Below are 13,051 nucleotides of genomic sequence, written 5' to 3'. Positions count from 1 at the left end.
TTTGTTCAACCCATAGAAATCTACAGGGTGGTCGAGTGTACCAATTTAATCGAAATTAAACGACCTCATGCATTTATTTTTATGATATTTAGTATGTTATAAAAATATCCCTAGACTTTTCCGATGTGTGTACTTCAATGTGAGATATACATTTGAAAGTTTACATAACCGCAACATGTGTTTTGCTATACAGTAGCATCTTCAAGTATCACAATACTGTGACGGGAGTATTTTGACGCCTGAAGATGCTGTTGTATCAAGAAATATGTGTCGCAGTTTTGTAAACTTTCAGGTGGAAATCTCACAATGAAGTGTGTTTTTTGAATACGATTCAATACTTTCATCAAGTAGATATCGGTCTGTTCTATCATATACCTATTTCAAATAAAAACGAACATGTTGTTGAGTGTGACTGATACGTGGAAAAATGATTCCCTGAAATTCACTTCATTCGAAGGTTTTGATATCAACAAAACTAGTTTTCTCTCGACAAGTAGCTTTCGAAGTCAATTTGATTTCGCTTCAGAATATGAATGACTCATTTCTAAATAAAATAGTTAACCACGTCTATTTCAGAAAACGTTTTCTTGAAGTGAAAAAACATTGAAAATAACTACTATACCTACACTTTTCTATAAGGAATGCTTCACAAAGTTATTCAACACTGTACCTATGTAGATCCGAGTTTTTGTTCGGGACTCAGGAAACCCATAATAGACATGTTTTAGCGGCGTTCTCAAAGTGTTTGGCAACAAATAGAGCCGTTTATTACTATTTTCGTTGACATTTCACATTAGACACGCAGATAAGCGATTTTCAATTGTTCTGTTAGGACAGCCGGCACCGAACAGACGAATTGACTTTTTTCAATGGCAACCTAAATAATGTCCTTGCTTTCATAGAACTGTCAGGTCGGTTACGGAACTTTTAATCTTTTACAGATGTGGGATGTTTAAATGAATTCAAAAAAGTATTCATTAATTTTCGAAAAAATACATGAAATCAGATTAGTATATATTTATTATATTGATATAAGTTATATGCTAAGTTATAACTCCATAAAAAAAACAGTTTTTATATTACAGGAAATAAATTGTTTTATTTATTAATATGGTATCATTATAGTGAGTATATAGGATGTTTAGTTATTGATGTTACAAAAAGGCTATATTTTCCACACGAGTGCAACTGTGATCTTGTTTCGGGGGGATGGATGACTTTAGAGCTGTTTTTCCATGATTAATATCATTATTGTTTCATTCACAACTGAATGTTTCAATCATGAATCAATGAAAAAACAGCACACAAAAAATTATTTTCGACAAAACTCTGAAGTAGCACAATTTGTATTTTCAAGTGGGTAGACTGGATACTATTGAAACAATTTCACTTATATCGTTCATAGTTATGTTTTTTATAATCCAAACGATGAATGAAATACGTAAAATGGAAGAGCATGTTTCTTTCTACTGATCGGCAATGTGCTTTGACCCTGGAGAGTGTTATTTTTAATGGTAGATCAAACTGAAAAATATTTTAAATTTTCCCAAGCATCCTCATATACCAGGGGCAGTTCAAACAGTCATAGGGTTCATTTGAAATACATGAATATAGCCGCGCGGTTCAACGTGGATGCTTTGTTCACTCAGTCAATTGGCCGATGTGTGAGTCGATGGTTCAAGCCGCAGGCAGAACGCTCGATTTTCACTCGCTATTGTCCAACCCGTGTTATGAATCACACTGTGTAAACTGTAGATTTCTTAATTTTTTGCCCTCTTACATTATCTTTCTTTGGCGGAGCTTTTGAAAATGGTCATATTTTCTCCGGTGAACAATAAGCGATGTTATACTAGAAGAATGTTTTGTGTTATTGGTTTCTGAAGAACTCAATACGGACGTTCATTTATATTTTCCTGTCTAGTTCCGGAGATTGGTAAATTCTTTAAAAAGATGCTGGTTCATGATTTAAGATGACGGCGATACAGGCGACATTCCGTCTTCAAGTGGGTTAGGATTTGGTACACGAACAATTGGTGTCTCTGCTGTATTTATTCGATTTTGCCCATCAAATATCAACAAAGGCTCTTCGGGTGCAATAGGAACGAGAGCTATTTCAGTAGTATATCTGGGATTTGGACTGTCCGTAACAGATGCACGAGCAAAATTGAGCTCAGTAAACAGATTCCAACTACATGGATGAGTTTCTGTTTTGCGAAGGCTTGCTATATACGTAATATTTGGAGGAGTGAGCGCATTTGGCATAACAGAGGCTATAATTTCTGGAATATGATTAATGTACATCGTCCTTACTGAATTATCTGTAATTACAGCCTCCTTCACAGAGCTATATGCAGACTGGATTATGTGAGAGCAATGAGGTAGAGAAGGTACTGCAGAGTTATAATGCCTCACTTAGGACCTATGAAGAGGAGTAACACCTTATGTGACGGACATACCTACATTTGTTTATTTTTCAATATGTTGAAAAAAATCCATGAATGTTTCACAGGTCTACAGCTGAGTTCAGAGGCACACTACTGAATGTTAAGTTTGAACAAATAATACAACAATACAATAAAACAAGTCACTACATTAAAAAAGGTTGACTCCTAACTGATGCTGAAAGGATTACTTAAATTTTCTCGGTAAAACTCGAATTTGTTTTAAAATTATAATTTACTGGTAAAAGTCATGTGTTGCGGACCAAAAGAGATATACAAGAAACATGACACTGATATCTGTCATGAGATTTTGTTTGAAAATGAGTTTGTTAGTTTGTCTATGTTGAAACTATAAAACAAATGAGAACAAGTTTGGTGCAAGTGTGATCAGGGAAATTTGCTGTTATGTATGCATACCTGTAAGAAAACCCAATGTCAAATGCATCAACTTGGAATTTATTTGATTGAAAATACACTTATTAATTGTGTGGAAAATATTAATGAAGGAGTGTTATTCAATTGACCTGCATCGATTGTTGTTTCATGTCTTGTGGCAGGTTCAGTTCGGTAACAATTCATTTGTAGTTTTAATTTATAGTGTAGCAAGTTCACCAAGAGTTGTTCATCTCCGGACGCGAAATTAACATCGAAATCTCCTGCTAAAATCTGTGGCAACTTATGATAGTTTTCTCCTTATTGTTCAGAGCCTAAATGTGTGCTCGCACCTCTCTCTCTCTCTCTTACCCCTGCAGTGACAGTAAACTACGAAAGGAAATTTTTTTTAATCTTCACTAACTTATACCTCCCTCTTAACTTCCGTTCGTCTCGCCCGATCACACTTTTCGTAACGCTATCTTCACTCATTCACCAGCTTACTCCCCAAGTCAAGAGCGTGTACAGAAGTTTCACTTCCAAAATGGCGAATGAAATTATGCCTAGTTACGGAACCTATCCACCACTCTGTGGGGCCTTTGAACAGCAGATATGCCTGTTTCGTCAGCATCATGAATGGCTTGTGGTTCAACATTATGACGACCCATGGCAATAGTCAAATTAATAGTAATAATAATAATAATTATTATTATTAACCACACGGTGGACCCAACACTTGGTTCCCAGTGATCAAGGAAGGGGCCCCACAATCGACCCGCTCGGAGGGGTCAGAGGCAAGGTGGTGGGGCCCATAATGATGATTTGCCTACTAATGACAACCTTGGCAATGGCAACCTCGACCACCAGACCAAGACGATATTTGTCGTGGAGTTTTCAGCTCCTGGCGAGACGAATATCGTCAGAAAAGAGGAGGAATAACGGATAAAATATCGAGATTTTCTCTTCGAACTCCGCAGACTCTATCGACTCTGTCGAAATGGTTGTTCTGATTATTGGAGTCCGTGGTGGAATGATGTCCTCTCTACTCTCGAATCTTGAAATCATACCGGCTTGCCGCACTAAGGCAAAAATCTTAGCCGCACAGATGCAGAAGGCTGTCATTCTTGGCTCACTGCGCTTGCTTAGGGCACATGATTCTCGAACCCAATGATCACTTACCCCACGGTGTGGGGAGTGGTCATTGGTTGATAATGCTGGCGCGCCCTCCCGAATGTATCGGGGATTCGGGGGATAGGGCCTGACCAGCGTACACTACGGTGAAACAAAATTTATAATAATAATAATAATAATTCGAACTCCGCAGACTTCATCCAGATCACTCTGTCAAGATGGGTGTTCTGATTATTGGAGTCCTTGGTGGAATGATGTTCTCTCTATTCTCGAATCTTAAAATCATACCGGTTTTCAGCACTAAGGCAGAAATCTTAGCCGCACAGATGCAGAAGGCTGTCATTTTTGGCTCACTGCGCTTGTTCAGGGCACATGATAATAATTATATTCTTTATTCAGTAGAACACAGGATTACAAAAAAAATTTATCTATCAAATACTTTACAACATTTCCAATGCAAACTGAAAAGGCAGAGTTCATCTTGAGCACCTGGAGTGCACAAAGATGGTCTTCCACTCAACCTTTGGACAAGCAGATCAAAAGAACAAAAGATCGCAGACAACTAATAAAAATTGAGCACTATATATGAGTCAGCACTATAGATATATGTGCTGATTCAAGTAACCGCTTTCTAGATATTAGAGGATTCCATAAAGTCAAACAAATGTTTTCGAAAGGAGGAGAGTTTCATATTCTTGAAATCATTTGGAATAGCATTGTAAGTGGTAGATATATTATATTATATCTCAAACAATGATGATTTGTGGAGTGGAGGTGTTATAGTACCTTTCGATCTTATATTAAGATTGTGAACGTCAGTGCGGAACACAATCTTTCTATAAAGGTAGGAGGGAGTTTGGATCTTAGGAAGATCTACTCTCGTTTTTTTCAAGCTTGCCTCTCTAGAGAGGCATGTGGCTTGCGCTGCGCATACATACAGTTCGGGATTTCCTCTCATAAATATTCTAAACTATTCCTCACTCAATCGCTAGCTCGTTCTCATTCGAACATCTAGGTTGTGTTGAATTATATGCAACTGAGAGTTCTTGGTTCATATTAGCATTTCTTCTAGGATTTCCCTAAAGTTATGCTGGCTGATTCATGGTGAATGGCACATAAGACGTTTCTGGTGAACCAGACAACGGATCACTTTTGAAATTTAACGAAGAGCATATCGTACATTCACTACCCAACTAAAATGTTTTCGACAACGCGGTATTGCCACTTCCATTAGAAAGTCTTAGCAACTTTGATTTTTTAAATGGAATAACTCATATATAATATTATTTTTGCAATAAACAACAATCACCGACAATTTTTCTTGATAATTTCCTATATCTATCCTGTATCCTATATGATACCGTTTTTGAATTATGAATTAATTTAAATTTTTTTCTTCGGAAAGTATGACCTCTGAAAATGCTGATATTTTTGAGTTAAGGAATACTATGATATGAATACTTTGAGTTAAGGAATACTATGATACTATGGTTTGGAGTTGGGCGATACTTGGAATCTTCCCACACTTTAGCGTAATCTCCGTTACTTCAATACAGGGTGGTGAAAAACACAGTTTTTTCGTTTACTTGAAAAAGTGACTGAAAGTTGATTATTTCAAGTGTACCACCCTGTGTATTATTACAGATTCAGAAAGCTGTAAAAATTTGATTCCTTTTTATGTATATCATGCGTACACCTAACTAGTCAAGTTTCGGACTCACGATCATTTTTGAAAGTGAGCCATGCTTACCATTTGACATAAACATTGTGCCATTCCTCTCAGAAATTGCAAATACCTTCGAAAAGATTGGACAAAACTATTCAAACGAAGTTTATATGAATTTGTTTATTATTTTTGGACAATGTGATCAAATTATCAGCAGGATAAGTAGAAAGTTCAACAAAATGTACCCCCATTCAAAACAATTTCAATTCTCAACGAAAGTCATTTTTTGGGTATTTTTATCTTCCACAATATGAAAAAATATAAATATTATAATAGAGAACTTTATAGTATAAGTATACAAAGAGCAAACTTTTCAGTTCACCCCGATAAGTTACTGCATAAAATCAAAGTATTTTTCTCAAAAAAAAATTTTCTATTCATCAGGAACTTGTCGTATTTAACAAATTTGCATATCAAAAAAATTTCTAAAAAATAATACAATAGGTAGGTACTTATCTTGACGTTTCGAAGACCAAAATCTTCCGTTTTCAGAAATGGACAAAGAATTCAAAGATATTTGCAATTATTCCTTTGCTGTTTATTTATTTCTCAACTTCTTCAACAGATGTCAGAGAAAGGTGAATGCATTTGGATCAACTTTAACAGGATCAAGAAACTTGCCACGACCCGTAACTTCCGATGATAATCTTAGCATATTTTCACTAATTTACTGAGTCATCGTTAAGGAGTACTGAAGAAGAATTGGGCATAAAATATTTTTGGGTGTAAAGAATCTTGCGAAGACATGAAATGCTCGATTATAAATTCACCAAAATTCAAACAATGAAGCCTTGAAACCCTCAATAGAGAGTTGGATGTTGTGAAATGTTGTTGATATGCATTTAAGATCTTTTTTTCATAAATAAAATTATTTGCACTGATGAATCGAAATTTTCGAGGGAGGGAATTTACAATACACCGCTTTGACCGGAAACAAGCAAATAAGAGTGGGAAATTCAAATATTAACATTCTTACATTGAAACGCATCGAAATATTAAAAACTGATAACCGATATAGGTTAGAAAGAAATGTCAGATAAAATTAAATTAACATCTGTGATGAAAAAACGAAAAAGGCATGATAAACTAATTGTTACTATTAAGGAATGATGTAAAATTCAAAATTTATTATTGTGAATCACTTCCTTAGAAACTGACATGAAGTGATGCTTTTGGACAATATTCATATTTACATAAAAGTGAGGTTAACTATTTTTGTACGAAACTATAAAATGAAAATGTATCTAAATTTAAGAGCCAATGTTAAGTTAGAATAAAGAAGTTGAAAATTTGTATATGTGAAAATTGATAGATGGTAACTAGGGGAACGAGATAGATTTTCAATTTTTTTATCAACAACGAAATTCTTCTTGAAGCAACGAAAGAGACGCTACGGTAAATTTTTCTCTCCGTAAAATTTGAATTATATAGTATATGAATTAAGAATTAAACAGAATAGTCGTGAATACTGATTAGTAATAATAAATTCAGTGAAAAAACCTACCTGTCCAGCCAAGTCGAGTAAGTAATCCATGAGTTCCAGCTTCACAGGAAAATCACACCACACATACACCAGCGTTGGAGGAAAGTAAGGTATTTACTTAAACCATTTATAAACAATATATGCATATATTAATGAAAAGACCTACGAACTGAATAAGACAATAAAAAGTACTTGAAATCAGAACCAGAATTGGATTCTGCCGAATTACAGTGACCTGCAATTCATAAACTGACAATTACCACATTTGTTCGGTGTTTTCACATTGAATAGTTCGTTGTTCGTTGTAGATTTAGGACATTCTTAGATTTAGGGAATTTTCTATTTTGGCAATTGATATATATATACAATTTTTGAATTCAACATATTTTTACTCTGATAATTAAAACTGTTTTTTTCTAAGATCAATTGTGTCTTTTTCCAAATTTACTCACAGGAAAATCTACAAGAAAAGTCAAGTTTGGGTAAGTAATTGTTGTGTTTGTGTGTGAATCCACCTGAGAGGTTGAGAAAAATCTCTTTACACTGTGGTATAGGATTTAAACTCAACATAAGAGTCGAGCCGAGTAAAATTTTCATCACAAGTAATAATAATAATAATAATAATAAAAATTAAAATTTAGATTTTTCAAAACCCAATCAAACTTTACAATCAAATAACATCATCATTTTTCATATTATAATATATATATATATATATATATATATATATATATATATATATATATGTATGTATGTATATATATATATATATATATATATATATATATATATATATGTATATATATATATATATATATGTATATATATATATATATATATATATATATATATATATATATATCTATATATTTTATAATATATATATATATATATATATATATATATATATATATATATATATATCAAAAATTAAACAATTTGTGGACACAACACTCAAAAAAGGGGGCAAACCGCGGACACGTGTTTCTGGCTATTGGCCTCATCAGCGCGGTGCAGCCAAGTGTAAAGATGGGAAACACTTGTTTGCCGAAATCAGGAAACAACACAAACGCATGGAGTCAACAACAGGAGCCAACCGCACATTTGTGGTTCCAGTTAGAAGACCTAGAATTCCCAGGCTGGAACCACAAATGTGCGGTTGGCTCCTGTTGTTGACTCCATGCGTTTGTGTTGTTTCCTGATTTCGGCAAACAAGTGTTTCCCATCTTTACACTTGGCTGCACCGCGCTGATGAGGCCAATAGCCAGAAACACGTGTCCGCGGTTTGCCCCCCTTTTTTGAGTGTTGTGTCCACAAATTGTTTAATTTTTGATTTATATCATGCACACTCGATAAAATCTCTATTTGTATATATATATATATATATATATATATATATATATATATATATATATATATATATATATATATATATATTATTATTATTATTATTTATAATTATTTAATATTCGGGAGAGGTGCATTATGACATGCTCAAAGTTGCACCTTTCCTCTCATGGAGACCTAACCCAGCTAATGCCGCGCAAAGAGTTGAAGTAAAACCACCGGGCACCTGAGCAACGTCTTTCGATCCGGAAGATCCGTCGCAAGTTATTCCCCACTATGAAAAGCAGAAATTAATTTTGTTTGGTCGATGCGACCAACCAATAGACGAGTTTTGGGTGATTTCCCATCATCAGTACCGGGTATGGCCTCTTCAGAACGGTATGAACCAACAAATATAATTACAGCTACTCATGAAATCTTTCTGCAGTTGATTAATTGGGATATCCACTGCGCCACCTGCAGACAGAGCCAGAAAACAACTCCACAAACATACTCCAGAGCAGGAGTCGGAATAATGATTAATATTCCGGAGAGGTGTATTATGACATGATCATGGATGCCCTGCTGGAAAATAATTCCATAAAAATCAAAAGATGAATAGATAAGTGTTATTCTGATCCCATACATTCAAGAGCCACTTGGGCATCGTCAATCGTCCTCGATTGAAGACAAAATGTGAATAACCAAAAATAGTAGGTAGGTACTTGATGAAAATAACTGCGTAAACGCAAGCGAGACATAAGTGGAACCACTTATTGGTGTGAAACCCCAGTCAACTTGCCAAAATGTTATGTTAGTGTTGGTGGTTTGACCAATCAACCAACAACTGCGTTAGCAGAAATCTGGGAAGCTATTTTGGAATGCCATCGCAAAACGAATCTACATCGTTCCTAGTATTTCTTGAACATTTTAAGAAATTTCCACATGCTTCTCCAACGCTAGTCTTGCTAGAGCTGAGTAACCATTCCTCGCATATACACATCATTTGATTGGACTTTTGTCAAGAAAATGGAATAACTTCACTATTATAGTAAGGTGAAGTGGGGTGAGTGCGTAACGGGGAGAAATGCGTTTATCGGCTATATTTATTATTATATGAATCAAATTACAGTTATTCACATGTAGAAAGAGAGAAACGGTTGCTGTTACCTCTTTAATATAGATAGCTCAGTGAAATGTGAAGAAGTCGCCTGTTCAACCAACCGATAGAAACAGGTGAACAAGTTGTTCGTGCTGTTTCAGTTATTTTATTAATTGTACAATATTATGTTGAAGGATAAATTATGGTAAGTACATGAGAATATATTTTGAATTCTATGTTAGACATGGAAATATTTAGTTTTTTTCATAAGTCTACTCAAAAATCATTACTCTGCTCTTGCCCCGTTGATATTTCCATCTGGGGCTTGTGCAGACCAACGTGGCGGGGAAACTGCATATCGGTCTACTCTTGCCCCAGCTTTGTTTCTTGTTGAATTAATTTTGGTTATACACTTACTTAATAATTTAGTTGAATGACCATTGAAATTTGGCGAAGAATTTTGATAGGGACTTCGCATTTGTATTTTTTTTGTTTATCAACTTTATTTTGATTTTTATGATTTATTATTGTTTTTATTCTAGGGTTGCCATGCTGGTCCGCAATTATGTTAGAAAAACCAACAGGGGTGATTATTCGAGAGAATCGCTAGAAGAAGCTATTAGGGAGATTCAAGGCGGACATATCAATGCTTATAAAGCTAGCAAACAATATGCTATACCATTAAACACAATAATGTCAAAATCCTTTGGCAGAAGCATCATGATTTCAATCCAAGACGAAAAACGATCAGCTGAGGGTCTTCTGAAGTTGGAGAAATATGGTTTTGGTTTGTCCAGAAATAAATTACTTCAGCTTGTTGGGCAGTTCGTTCAGTCAAACAAGATTAAGACTCCTTTCAAGGATAAAAAAGCCACAAAGCGTGAAGGTAGCCCGCAAAAGATATTGTAATACTTTTAATAAAAGGAGTTAGAGTTAGAAAATGAACCTAGTAGAGAGTAGTAGTTTTAGAGTTTTTTTTCCTTATACTTACTGCATAACAGTTTATTTACGAGTACAAAAGAGCTTGTTTAAATATTCCACAATACGCAAACGTTTCAATTAACCAATCCCTTGCTGAAAATTTCACCAAAATATGTCTGTATTTTTCAAAAAAAAATAACTCTGAAACCAAGCAAGATAACTGAATGCGGCGAAAAGCAGTTGAATATAGATTTCTTATAAATTACGCTCTTGCTCCGTATAAATGTTTCAATAAGGTTCAATTATGCTTTTAACTGGCATGTACGCTCTTGCCCCGTTTTGACGGGGAAGTGCGGATTATTGACATGTAGTGAAATTTTCTGTTATTATGTGAGTATGAAAGTAAAAACGGGGACAGTGATAACAAATTTTCCGAAACAATACTTACATAATGCTTTGTTCATCAGCGATATTACGTAGGTATTCCTGTTACACATTGGAAATTTATAGGTTTGAAGTATAACTTTATAAAAAACAATCTGCACGTACCCCACTCCACCTTGAATATAATTTCGTCCGCATCGCTCGCACAAAATGCAGCCCTTGGATCGATCCGCATCCGGACCTTTAAAAACTAGTATTTATTCTTACAATCGTAACATATTTCGAAAAATTGACTTTGAATTATCTTTTGTAACGGACAAACCAAACTCTGACACTGAATGAGAGACTAATGCTGCAGAACCATCTTTCGAAACAGAAAGACTAACCTCTCACACTGGAAAGAGTGCAGAGGTTAATCTGCAGACAGGTATAATATAGTTTCAAGCGATTAGGGATTCCAGATTTTATTTTGTTTTGTTACGTTGTTAATGCGGATTGCAGTAAATGTAATGTTACCGATAATATTGGACATAGGTTAACAACGTGTGGTCCAGCAAGGGATAGGTATATAGGAGTGGAGTAGAAACAAACTATTTAGTAGAACAAACTATTTAGGATATATGGATTGACAGCTATGTACACGGAACCCAAAAAATTATTTAATGTCAAGATAGATAATATGTTGGATAGAAGAGTGAGGGTTTGGGAAATTTGTGGAATTGTTCATTACAATTTAGATGTTCATGAACACATAGGGAATTTTATTGATATGCTCAAAGCGGATAGGTGCTGGCGTAAAATCAGGGAAAATAGATAATTTTTCGAATACCTAAAATATTTTATTTCTGGTTTTGAAGATAAACGCCTGAATTATGAATACATATGTATATAAATAGTTTATAAGATAGATTGTAGGTATATTTTTGTATATACATATATTTATATATATATATATATATATATATATATATATATATATATATATATATATATATATATATATGTATATATATATAAATATACCGGGCAGGCGGTCCTCGATTGAAGACAAAATGTGAAAAACCAAGGAAGTACTTGATAAAAATAGCTGCGTAAACGCAAGCGAAACGAAGGTGGAACCATTTATTGGTGTGACACTCAAGTCAACTTGCCAAGTTTTTATGTCAATGTTGGTGGTTTGACCAATCAACCGACAACTGCGGTAGCAGAAATTTGAGAAAGCTAACCTGAAATGCCATCGGAAAACAAATCCACATGTTTCTAGAAATGATATGGAATCTAGAAAGGTTAATGCAGTCAAGCTGCTGAAAAATAATTCCATGAAAATCATAAATAAATAGATAAGCACTTTTTGATCATTCCCATATTGATTGACAGCTATGTACACGGAACCCAAAGGATTATTTAATGTCAAGATAGGTAATATGTCTGATAGAAGAGTGTGGGTTTGGGAAATCTGTGGAATTGTTCATTACAATTTAGATGTTCATAAACACATATTGATCATTTCCAAATTCATTTTTTGATTTTCATGGAATTATTTTCCAGCAGCTTGACTGAATCAACCTTTCTAGATTTCATATCATTTCTAGAAACATGTGGATTCGTTTTCCGATGGCATTTCAGGTTAGCTTCCCAAATTTCTGCTACCGCAATTGTCGGTTGATTGGTCAAACCACCAACACTGACATATAAACTTGGCAAGTTGACTTGGGTGTCACACCAATAGGTGGTTCCACTTATGTTTTGCTTGCGTTCACGCAGCTATTTTTATCAAGTACTTTCTTTTCAATCGAGGACCGCCTGCCCGGTACTGACGATGCCCAATAGGCTGAAACAGCTGTCTACCGGTGGCTCTTAAATTGAAATCAATATGGAAATGATCAAAAAGTGATTATCTATTTATTTTTTGATTTTCATGAAATTATTTTCCAGCAACTTGACTGCATTAACCTTTCTAGATTTTATATATACAGTGTGACCCATTTTTAATGGAAACAACCCCCTAAAATTTGACGTTGTAAATCGATTTTAATAATTTTTTTTAAATGTCAAGTACTAAAAGGTCTACTTTGGGACAAAATTTGAGATATTTATTAAAGTTTCAGGGCATACTACAATATTTTTTCTTAGTCGAAAATCGGGATTTTTTATTAGCGATTTTT

Source organism: Leptinotarsa decemlineata, unplaced genomic scaffold, assembly GCF_025532065.1.
Source record: "Leptinotarsa decemlineata unplaced genomic scaffold, Ldec_3_MD MMD2_tig00026369_RagTag_RagTag, whole genome shotgun sequence".
Lineage (NCBI taxonomy): Eukaryota > Metazoa > Arthropoda > Insecta > Coleoptera > Chrysomelidae > Leptinotarsa > Leptinotarsa decemlineata.
Note: the sequence above shows the minus strand (reverse complement) of the source record.